Here is a 12,422-nt window from a genome sequence, read left to right as displayed (position 1 = left end):
TGGACTAAAACCAATTTTCAAGAGATTTTGAATGCCACTAAACAGAATGTAGAAAGTTTTTAGAGGAAAAATACCCCTTAGATCACAACATATGGAATTACTACTCTCCAAGGTAAGCTTTATACAATTTTAAGGAGCACTATAGTAAACTCTTATAAAGCATATAAATATTTTATTTTTTTGTTCAATGAAAAACCATGGAGAAGGAGCAAAACCACATTTTTTACCCAAATACCACGTTTTTGGGTCCAAAACCACTAACAAAACCACTCTTTTTCTTTTGTATTCAGCAATTGAGTCTGTCATATTGAAACTGCCATAACTTTCTCAATACTGAACAAAATTCAGAACCGTAAAATATTCTGGAAAGCTCTCAGAAAGATGCTTCTTTCCACATAAACCATTTAATAAAATATTTTATATATAAAAATCTGTTAATGAAAGAATAGCACGGGTTTCCAAACAAAATGCACAAAAAATTGAAGAAAATGGTGCTTACTTTTGCAAGCAAGTAGCTCCAAATGCTTTTGGATGAATATTTTTCCTCAAATGAGTGCAAAATCTTCAAAAATATTCTCCTGTTGTTGAAATCTCCAAAACTGATTTTTTTTTCCTTTTTGACAAAATGGATTTGAATGATAAATTCAAACCCAAGGATCAAAAAATGCTCTGATACCAACTGATATGGAACAAGCAAAGAAAGAGTAACAAACAGAGATTGAATTCCACAAATGAGATAACAACCTCTGTCAGAGAACAAATTCAAACAAGATAATTTCTCTGCAAACAAGCTGCAAACTTTCATTATTCCAATATGTCTTCGTGAGGAGAAAGCTACAAATATATAGGCATTAATAAGCCTAAAATAAAGGATTTGGGAATATTTTCCAAATCTCCATGTGAGATGGAAAAGAAAAGAGATATAATTGTATGCAGGAAAAGCAGGTCGATAGAACTTTAAATGTGAAAAATGGAGTTCTAGGGAGCCTTGCTCACACACCCACAAGACTTCTTGATGCAAGCTATGGAGTCATGAAGTATGGCTCAGCTTCCCAAGATTGGTTCCATGGTTCTCTATCTTACATGGTCCCTCAAACCAATATTTTTGCTCTTAGATCACTGAGCAAAATGGTTTAGGGATGACAAATGCAAGAACGAGTGATGCTTTTGTTGATTTTAAGATTAAATGCATCCTAAGCTATGCATGATCCTATAAATGCAATAAACTAGTTATAAGATGACAAGATTAGTAACAAGACTATCTTAGCATGCTATATTAGTCTATGATTAAGCTAAATGATAAGGAAAATACTCTAAACATGCATATTTAGATTAATTCCTATTTAAAAGAAAAGCTAAATGATGAGCATAAAATCATATTTAAAACTTGGATGGATTTTAGTATAATTATGATGCTAAAGACTTGGATCCATGAAAATGGAGGAATGAGAGCTCTATTTATAGCAAAAATAGGGCAATGGATGGTCAGGATTGAAAGAGGCAATCAAGGGTTGAGTTTGAAAGTTGGGAATCCATGTTTGCAATTGGCACCAATGAAATGGTGACAATTGTCAACATAAGGTTGGTTGAGAGGAAATGTAAGAAGCATTAAATGTTTGAGAAGACCTCATGGTTACCCTAGGGATTAAGGGTTAAGGTTAAGTTAAGATTACCTATTGGATAAAGCTTTTATCCAAAGGATAAATTCTTGTGCAAAGGTTTAAGGATAACCATGGTCAAAGCAATAAATTCTTGATGAGACCCTTGGGTTACATGGAGGTTGAGTTTATGGAAATTCTTTAACCATGTAAGAGGGTTGAGTTAACCATTAATGGTTATGAGGACTTTGGGGACAAATTTGTAAGAGTCCTTCCAAATTTGGGGGTATTCAACAAGTTAGCTTGTTGAATGGATAAAGGCTTTAATGCTTTTAGAAGACTTTACTCCAAATTTGAGAAGTGACCTCCTCAAATTTAAGAAAAAGGGATAATGGATGGGTTTGGGTTAATTAATCAGGATTAGAAGAATCTAGAAGAGGTTAGAAAGAGGGTTAGGATGCAATTAGGAGGTGTAGGATTTTGCAAGTGGGTGAGGGAAAATAGAATTAATTTAAAATAAATTACTTTATTTCAATTTGGTTGCAATTAAATAAATTAGATTTATTTAATTTAGGATAACTATTTTAATTAAATTTGAATTTAATTAAAAAGTGGACAGGGGCTTTAATTGAATAAAATGAATTTATCCTATTAAATGGTATAGTGAATTTAATTGAGTAATTTACCTAATTAAATAGAGGAATGCGGGTAATTTAATTCAATTGGTTTTAATTAAATAGAGAAATGAACATAAAATATTCATTTAGGAATATGGTCATTTTTATACGTCTACATTTTGCCCCTCTTTGAAGTGACGTGTGTGCACATGTTATTTCAAAGAAAATGATGTGTCGTTATGATTTTATGATCAATGTTGTCTTTATGGATTTTCATGTTGTGCCCCAGATTTGATGTGTGATGCCCTAGATTTGATAAACGATGGTGATAATGCCCCCTTGGGAGATGAATCAAAATTTTTAAAAATTTTGATTTCATTTGATAATTGCGTTTGCGGTGCAAAATTTTGGCTAGGTGGAATGTGCAAATTGATTCATCTCCCGATAATTGACATGTGCGAGGGTATGAGGGAGACCGCAAGCAAATTACATGCTCATTTCCCTAACCCTAATTTCATTTTACCCTATAAAAGGGAAAAAGTGCATTTGTTTTGTCTCATTTGTGCTTGTTGACCTTGGAGAAAGAGACTTTTGGAGAGAAGACAAAATGCCTATTCCCTATTCTACGCATCGATTTGAGCACGTTCGGAGGCATCGGAGGCCTGCCGCGTATGGACCACCGGTAAGTCAACCCTTTTGACCCCTTTTTGATTTTTAATTTGATTCTTTTTTGTCAGTTTTTGATTTGCGAAATGCGGTTTTTATGTTTTAGCGCATAGGGGTCTTAGTTTAGCGCATATGAAAAATTCCATAGCACATAGGGTATTAATTTAGGGTGGCATCCGAAAATGTTTAGGGTAGCACATGAAAGTTTTAGGTTAGCGCATGGCCTTAGGTTTAGCGCATGATGGACATAGGCTAGCGCTTTGGGTCAAAAGGGTAGTGCATAGGCTAAACCTAGCCCATAGGGTTGACAAGGGGTCGCATGGGCAGGGGGATGTAGCGCGTAGGTTAGACCTAGCGCATAGGGTTAAAATAAGTAGCACAAGCATGGATAGGTTAGCGCATGGGTCGGTTTTAGTGCTTAGGGTAGATAGGATAGCGCGTGGAGAAAACAGGGTAGCACGTAGAGTTAGTCTAGCGCATAGGGTAGATAGGATAGCGCGTGGAGAAAACAGGGTAGCGCATGGATATAGTTTAGCACATAGCCAAATTTAATTAGTGCATGGATTGGGTTTTGCAAGATTTGGCAATTTTTGAATGTAGAAAATTACATAGGAAAAGGCCAGTTTTCCCTGGGGAGGTGGATTTTTGTCATTTGCTATGTCGGTTGTCATGTTTTTGATAATTTGTCCAATATGAGTATTGATATAACTTGGTTTAATTTGTGATCGTTCAAGTTATTGATGTAGATATTACTATGTTTTTGATCAAATCATGATTCGATTTGCACCGTTTCAAGTTAATATGTGGGGAGCCTGATGTGTGTTACAAGCTGATATGAATGTGGAACTTGAGTTGTGTTACAAGTTGATATGGGTTGGAAACTTGAGTTGTTTTACAAGCTGATATGGGTGGGAAACTTGATTTGTTTTACAAGTTTATGTGATGTGGAGACTTGAGTTGTTTTACAAGTTTTGATATGGTTTTTGAAAACTTGAGTTGTGTTACAAGCTGATATGGGATGATATGATGTGGAACTTGATTAGATGAGAAAATTGTTTCATATTTTTTATGTGATTTTGATTTTGATATCTTTGTTTTGATGTGGAAACTGATATTGGACTTGTTTTGCTTTTTGACAAGAGCGATTGGGAGTGGTTCAATCACGCGAGCGGTTCCCCAGACCATGGGCGTTGATACCATGGTTGGTACAGGCTGACCTAGATGTCATTGAGAGATGCAGCTTGTCATCTTTGTTGGATATGCCTTGGTTCACTGTGAACCGGGGTTTACTCACAGCGCTCGCCGAGAGATGGCATAGTGATACGAACACTTTTCACTTTGCTACTGGTGAGATGACGGTTACTTCAGAGGACTATTACAAGATATTGCGGATTCCCGTAGTAGGTGCATTATTGCCGTATGAACAGATCGAGGAGGGTGGGACTGAGGCACTACGGTGCATATTTCACGATGAGATAGTCTGTGGATATGAGATCCCCTGGCAGGAGTTCTTGGATCTGGACTATGCGCCTCTCCCGTCAGTACTAGCAGGTTTCATAGGTAGATTCCTTTGTCCCGACCGTAGGTCGAAGGGATTCTTTGTGGGTTGGGGATTGGTACTCGAGGAGATGGTGACCTAGGGTCGCAGGTTTGCTTGAGGATCAGCCATGTTAGCTCACTTGTACAGGGACCTACATGAGGTTGTGTATCTGGGTTACAGGAGTTTGTCAGCTGGCATGACACTCGTACAGGTATGGTGTTGGGAGCACATTCCAACAGCGAGGCCATTGGTGGATAGAGACAGGCCTGTTGGGTGATCCTATGCATATGGTTAGAGGGGGCTAGTTGTCCAGCGTAAGCTGGGCAAACTAGAGCACTGGAGGATAGTTTTGGATGACATTGATACGGTCGTCTGGTGACCATATACAGATTGCGAGGTCTGGGTCGAGGATGGGCTGGAGATGCCTTATGTTTTCATGAGTCGGTTTTTGATAGGGCGGATGCCCTTTGTGATTAAGAGATTTCAGGTTGGCAAGGTTTTGCTGCAGTATGGTCGACAGTAAGGGGATACCACAGGGGACCTACTTGTATGCACGTCGGAGGCAGGATATACCGGACTGGGGCCCTACTATTGATAGTGGAGCGGTTGTAGAGGAGTTCTCCAGCTTAGCGGGTCAGATATGGGACTATGCTCCCAAGATATTAGATGCGGAGATGACACATGAGTTTGTTGGTTTGTTTGCAGCTCGTGTGGTGGCTAGGATATCAGATCTTGAAGAGATGTGGCCTGCCTTTGATGATGACGAGGATGAGGTAGGGGGAGATGGTGATGATGGAGATGATGGAGGTGGAGGAGGATGACGGGGGAGAGGATATCGGGGGAGGAGAGGAGACAGGGGTAGAGATGGGGGAGGTCGGGTGGAGAGAGCAGTTCGATGAGCTGTGATGGACAAAGGGAGAGGGGGGTTGGCGATCAGAGCAGGGGAGGAGGGGAGAGTGGGAGAGGTGATGGCATCTGTGGGAGGGACTGATGAGTGGAGGTGGCCAGCGTAGAGGAGGAGGACTGATGAGTTACCTCCACTAGCACTGAGGACAGGCAGAGGGATAGGGGGTATCCCTTCATAGGTGCCCCTACGGGTCTGGGTCCTGACACATGTGGAGGATGCCCAGATCAGGACTCTATAGTTGATAGTACAATAGCTGTAGGCACAGCTATTGACGTAGCAGCGTCAGATTACCCAACTGACCCTAGAGCGTGATACGGAGATAGAGCGGCGCGGTCGAGCGGAGGAGCTGGTAGGGAGCATTCAAAGAGCGACAGCAGGTGGTCCAATGAGGGACATCATGAGAGAGCTGTCCTCGAGAGTGAGGGAGGTGGAGTACTATTGACGCCATTATGAGGATGCGGTGTCCAGGGAGCGCAGAGTGCAGAGCTTCACACAGACGAGATCGAGTCGATCTCGAGAGACTGGGTCATAGTCAGAGAGCAGAGGCGTGATGGGGCCTTCGAGACAGGATCCTCCTGGAGATCTAGGAGTTGGGACATCAGCGGTGAGACCATCCCCCTCAAGAGATAGTCATACTTGAGAGACGATGTCTCTATTGTATTTTGGATCATTGTTTTGTTTGTACGGGGCACAGACATGACAGATATTTGTACATTTTGATCATTTTGTATATATATAGATGACACCATTTTCTTTGATCATGTGATGTGTTATGGATGCATGTTTTATATGTTCTTTCTTTTCTTTATGATGATGCAATGTTTAGATAGATGATATGATGCATGATGTAAATGTATGATGTGAGATGTATCTTGAAAATGAGATGTATGATAATGATAATTATGTTAGATGTATCGTGAAAATGAGATGTATGATAATGATAATGATGTGAGATGTACCTTGAAAATGAGATGTATGATTTGATATGCTGTGAGATGTATCTTGAAAATGAGATGTATGATTTGATAACGATGTGCAACTAAATGAAAGATTTAAAATGATATGCAACTATTTGTTTTTGGAGCATCCTCATTCTGTATTTGTCATCCCGATATAACCATATGCTATTTGCTTTCGATATAGGTATCATCATTGAGCATTGATTTATTTGGGATATGTTGAAAATTTATACAAGCACAATGGTATAATTGAACCATGACGACCTGAGAAAAATTTACATGATTTTTGATTTTGCAAGATAGCACAAGCGTAAAGGTATAATTGAACCAGGACGACCAAAGTGCGGATTGCGTATAAACAGACAAGATTTAAACCATTTGTATGCGTAAAGTGGAATCATGTCTTCAGTGATATTCATTGAATCATGTCTCGAGACAAGTATTTATACAGTACAAGTGATCGCCTCTCAGACAGAAGACTAAGAAAATATTGGAGCTTTCCCATGATCTCTAGCTTTGAAGCATTGTTGAGAAAATGCAGAGAATCCAATAATTTAAAAAGTTCAAAATGCAAAAATAGTCAAGACTTTATGCAATAATGCAACATTTAGTACTTCAGAAAATCATCCATCATAGTGTTTTTGTGATTCTTGTTTTAGTGATCCAATGTTTTGTGTTGCGATGGAGTAAGTTTTTGGTTGTTGGATGTGATGTTTCTGAGTTTGGCAAATAGTCTTGATGTCTTGAACATGCCGCAAGTGTTGACGATTATTACCCATAGCTAAGTGTACCTCTTGATGCGGATGTGCATAGTGATTACCAAGCCATGGTGAGATGTGGTAAAAGGATATATGGATAAACTAGGATAGTGACTACGCTAAGTATGTCCTGGATGGATATGTGCTAGGTGTCGGGTGATGGCCGATAGTACTCTACTGTAGGGGTATAGATATAGATAAAGGAGCTAGCCTTTCACAATAGCGCCTGTTACCAGGTTTTCACCAGTTGCTTTTATTGTACCTTTTTATTTGCTTTTTCTTGATTTTTTGATTTTTTGACTTTTTTCGTGCATTAGGCTACTCAAATGTAGTATTTCTTTAGATGAATGTTGTTAGTTGGTTCATCGAGCACATCTCCTTCTGAAGTTGTAGGCTGATAAGCACCTGAGCCATAGACTGATATGATGACATAGGGACCCAACTAGTTAGGTTCAAATTTCCCTTTCTTTTCTCAATCTTGTTCATTTCTTGGATTTTCTTTGAGGACTAGGTCACCAACTTTGAAGTTGCGAGGGATGACATTGTGATTGTAGCTTCTGCACATGTGTTGCTGATATGATTTGAGATGAGTGTAAGCATGCTAATGCCTTTCATCTAATAGTTCCAGTTCTTGCAGTCGATTGACTCGATACTCTTCATCTGGAATTAAGCATTTTAGAGAGACTCTGAGAGACGAAATTTCTACCTCCAGCGGTCAAATAGCTTTGGATCCATCAACCAATGAGAAAGGTGTGGCTCCTGTAGGTGTACGGATGTTGGTTCGGTATGCCCAAACTGCTGGATTGAGTTGTATATGCCAATCTTTGCCTGCATCATTTACTGTTTTCTTGAGGATTTTTAGTATTGTTTTGTTGGATGCTTCTGCTTGACCATTCTCCTGGGGGTAGTATGGCGTAGAGAACCGATGTTGTATTTTGAATTGTTCATATAATTCTCAGACATCTTGGTTTTTGAACGGTTGTCCATTATCGGTGATGATGGAACTTGGAATACCATATCTACAGATTAGATAGTTTAGGCTAAAAGACACAATTTGTTTTCCAGTTACTGTGGTCATGGGGACTGCTTCTATCCACTTGGTAAAGTATTTTGTTGCAGTTATAATGAACTTGTGTCCATTTGAAGATGAAGGATGAATTTTGCGGACCAAATCTAGTCCCCACTGACAAAAGGGCCAGGATGTTGTAAATGGTTGCAGTTCCTATGCTGGGGCATGTATCAGATTGCCATGGATCTGGCACTTAGGACACTTCTTGGTGAAGTGGTAAGAATCTTTTTCCATTGTAGGCTAGTAGTATCCCATCCTTAGAATCTTTTTAGCAAGAGTAGTCCCACTTAAATGTGTGCCACAAATACCTTCGTGAAGCTCGTGTAAAGCGGAATCAAATTCATTACGATCAAGGCAACGAAGAAGAGTACCATCTAGACCGTGACGGTACAAAGTATCAGCAGTAAGGGTATACCGGGCGGCTTGTCGGATAAAATTATGTTTTTGGTTACGGGATTGGTCAATGGGTAGGATGTTGTTTTTTAGATAATCATATATGGGTCCATATAAAGGGGAATCAGAACATGCTAAGGCATAGACAACATGGGATTCAGAGTGGTCATAGGTTGGGGAGAACAATTGCTCTACTAGGAACTCGTAACGACTCTGTTGCTCTAGAATTTGTAGTAATGAAGTGATAGTAGCCATGGCATCGGCTGCTTTGTTGTTCAACCTTGGTATTTGCTCGAAGGTGATGTGTGCAAAATATTGTTTGAAGTCATCCACCATTCGTTTGTAGGGTAGTAGCTTGTCATCCTTTGTCTGATAGTCGTTGTTGATTTGATTGACGACTAGTTGTGAATCTCCATAGACCATTAACTCTGTGATTTTCCATTCTATGGCCATCTTGATGCCTATAACCAATGCCTCATATTCAGCCACATTATTCGTGCATGGGAACATAAGCCAATATGATCTTGGTATAGTGTGTCCTTCAGGAGTGATGAAGAGAATGCCAGCACCTGAACCATGTTGGGTGTAGGATCCGTCAAAGTATAGGGTCCATTATGTGGTAGAAATAGCAAGAACGTCCCTGTCCGGAAATTCAATCTCCATAGTTTGTTTTCCTGGTAGCGGTGCTTTAGCTAGTTGATCTGCAATTGCTTGTCCTTTGATAGCTCTCCGCTCTGTGTAGTGGATGTCAAATTCACTAAGAATCATGACCCATTTAGCCAACCGGCCGGTAAGAGCTGCCTTGTTGAGTAGATATTTGAGAGGATAAATTTTTGCCACTAGCTTAATTGTGTGTGCTAGCATATAATGTTGGAACTTTTGAGATGCAAAGACTACCGTTAGACAAGCCTTCTCAATGAATGTCTAGTTGAGTTCATAGCCATTCAATGTCCTACTGATGTAGTATATGGCTCATTCCTTTCCTTGTTGATCTTCTTGTGCCAACAGTGCCCCCAGTGATATATCTGTCGTTGAAATATATAGAATAAGGGGCTTTCCTGCTACCGGTGGTACTAGAACTGGTGGGTTCATCAGATACTATTTGATTTGATAAAAAGATTCTACACACTTGGCCTCCCATCTGAAAGGTACATTCTTATGGAGTAAATGATTGAATGGTAGACTTTTATCAGCTAGTTGAGCAATGAATCGCCTGATTGATTGGAGCCATCCTTGTAGAGATCTGAGCTAACTGATATTGTTTGGTGGTGGCATCTCCATAATGTCTTGTACCTTTGCTGGATCCACTTCAATACCTTTAGCTGAGATGATGTAGCCTAGTAACTTGCCTGATGTAACCCCGAAGACACACTTCTTAGGGTTGAGCCTGACTTGGAATTTCTCCAATCGATCAAAGATCTTTGTTAGGATGCCGAGATGTTCTGCTCTGGTGAAGGATTTAGCTAGTAAATCATCCACATAGTCTTCCATAAAGGTATGCATCATGTCATGAAAGATTGTTGTCATTGCTCGTTGATAAGTAGCTCCTGCATTCTTTAAGCCAAAAGGTATAACATTCCAATAGTACGTTCCCCAAGGACAGGTAAACGCTATTTTATCTTGATCCTCTGGGGCTATTTTTATTTGATTATAGCCTGAAAAACTGTCCATTAGTGAGAACATTGCATGGCCCGCTGTGAGGTCTACAATTATGTCAATACTGGGCAAAGGAAGGTCATCCTTTGGATAGGCTTTGTTGACATCTCTGAAATCAGTGCAGATCTTGATACTGTCGTCTAGTTTTGATACTGGTACTATATTGGAAATCCATTCTGCATAGTCTATGGGTCGGATGAATCCAACATCTAGCTAGTAGTTTTTTTAGTTCAACCTTGACCATGAGTGCCACCCGTGGATTCATCTTTCGTAGTTTTTTCTTGACTGGCTTAACTCTTGGAGAGATGGACAAGTGATGCATGATTAAGTGTGGATCAATTCCGGGCATATCTGCATATGACCAAGCAAAGTTAATTTGCTTCTCTTTAAAAAAGATGAGAAATGTTGATCTTTCCTCCTCTATCAGAGATTCCAACAGGTGTATGTTTTTGGTTGCTTCTGTGGTACCAATGTTGATTGATTGAGTGGGCTCAATCAATATGGGTGATCACTCATGAAAGTGTTCAGGAAGAGTGTCAAGTCTCCCATCCTTATGTGCTTAAAAAGGTTTTCACCCTTAGATGTGTCCTTTATTTTTACTTTTTTGTGATCTAGAGCTGCCATTGACTAGTTTTCAGTATCAAATCTTTTATTTGGTTCATTTTTGCGACTGAGAGACTTGGCACTCCCTAGTTTGTAGACATTGTTATGTCATTCACTGGTAGAGCCTATTTCTGGGTTAACGATACATAGGTAGTGAATAATAGATTCATCTTCTGGGAAAACTGGTATATCATGTATTTTGGGTTCGTCCCAGTCAATGAGGTCGGGAAAGACAAGTGGCAAGGAATCGTTCGGTGGATCAAGTTTTGCTACTGTAAGTGTCAAGATAGAGGTTTCATCGTGATTGGTCTCAGTTTCAAAGAAGTCAAGGATTTCGTCGAGGTCTTCGATGGTATCATCTTCCGTATAGACTTGTACATAATGTTTATGTTCGCTTTCCTTGGCGTCATAGATATTTTGCGGTCCAAATTCAAGAGGTCTATCTTCTGCGTTATGCTCTTCCTGAGAAAGGGATATGGAACCAGTATTGTCAGTGATATCTCTAGTGGCGTTTGAGCAGCTACCCCATTCATATTCATTGGAATCAGTCTCTGAGGCATCATCCCAGATTCTATCAGTGCTGTAAACAGTTATGTTGTATGGTGAAAATAGATCTTTGATGATGGATACCAGTTTGATAGTTTTTGTTGATTCGGTGTCGGATCCTGCTTCTGCATTTTGTATTTGTTCATAGACTGTGCCTCCTTGGGGAGGAATAATAGTATCAGGAGATGATTCTATTGTTTTTTGAGATATTGGTGTTTGAATATGAGCTATTGCTGCGGATATGGCCTTCTTATGAATGAGAAGCTTTTCCTGATGTTGCTTCTATTCTTGACGTTCACGTGCCTTGCCGATTGTTTCTGCTGACTCAAATAGTGCTTCCAGCCAGGATTCTTCTTTGTACTTATTCTTTTCTTTCCATTGAGGTTTTGGAGTTATGTGTGGTGTCTTTCTTAATAGGAAAGTGAGTTTACAACCCAATCATGTTTTGTCTCTAGTGAGCTGTGAAGGAAGGTCTATGGGTTCAGTGACTCCTTCTTTGCGTTTTCCAATAGGTCCTTTACCGTCATATCCCATTTGTTGCATGATTAAGTAGCCCTTTCCATATAGGTGTGTTGGTAGAACTATATCTAGAGCAGCTGCTATGTTATCTTCTTCCTCATCTTTGTATAACTAGCTAAGAATGTCCTTATCTTCTGATTCATGTGCTAGAGTGCCTAGTTGGATGAAGGTACCATCAAATTTGGTGATGGGATGAGTTACCTGATGTGTTGATACAGTGGGAAATCCATGAGATCTGAGTGATGTTGGTAATTTGGCCAAACACATGGGTTCCAAAGAGTATTCGCCCATACCTTGTTCTCTGATTTGCATTTTCTACTTGAAATCTCCAGGTAATGATTCAGGCTTTGCCTTCTGTAGATCTGATGTTGAGGATCTCTATTTTTCCCTATTATGGGGAACCAAACTATCCTGGGCTACCCCCAGTGCATTACAATGTTGAAATGGATTGTGATCAGAAGATATAGAGACCTCTTGTCCATTATAGGGAAATTTGACACATTGGTGATACGTAGAAGGCACTGCTTGCATTTCATGTATCCAGGGTCGACCTAATAAAATATTGTAGGTGAGGTCTATGTCTAAGACCTG

Source organism: Cryptomeria japonica, chromosome 2, assembly GCF_030272615.1.
Source record: "Cryptomeria japonica chromosome 2, Sugi_1.0, whole genome shotgun sequence".
In the NCBI taxonomy this organism is placed as follows: domain Eukaryota; kingdom Viridiplantae; phylum Streptophyta; class Pinopsida; order Cupressales; family Cupressaceae; genus Cryptomeria; species Cryptomeria japonica.
Note: the sequence above shows the minus strand (reverse complement) of the source record.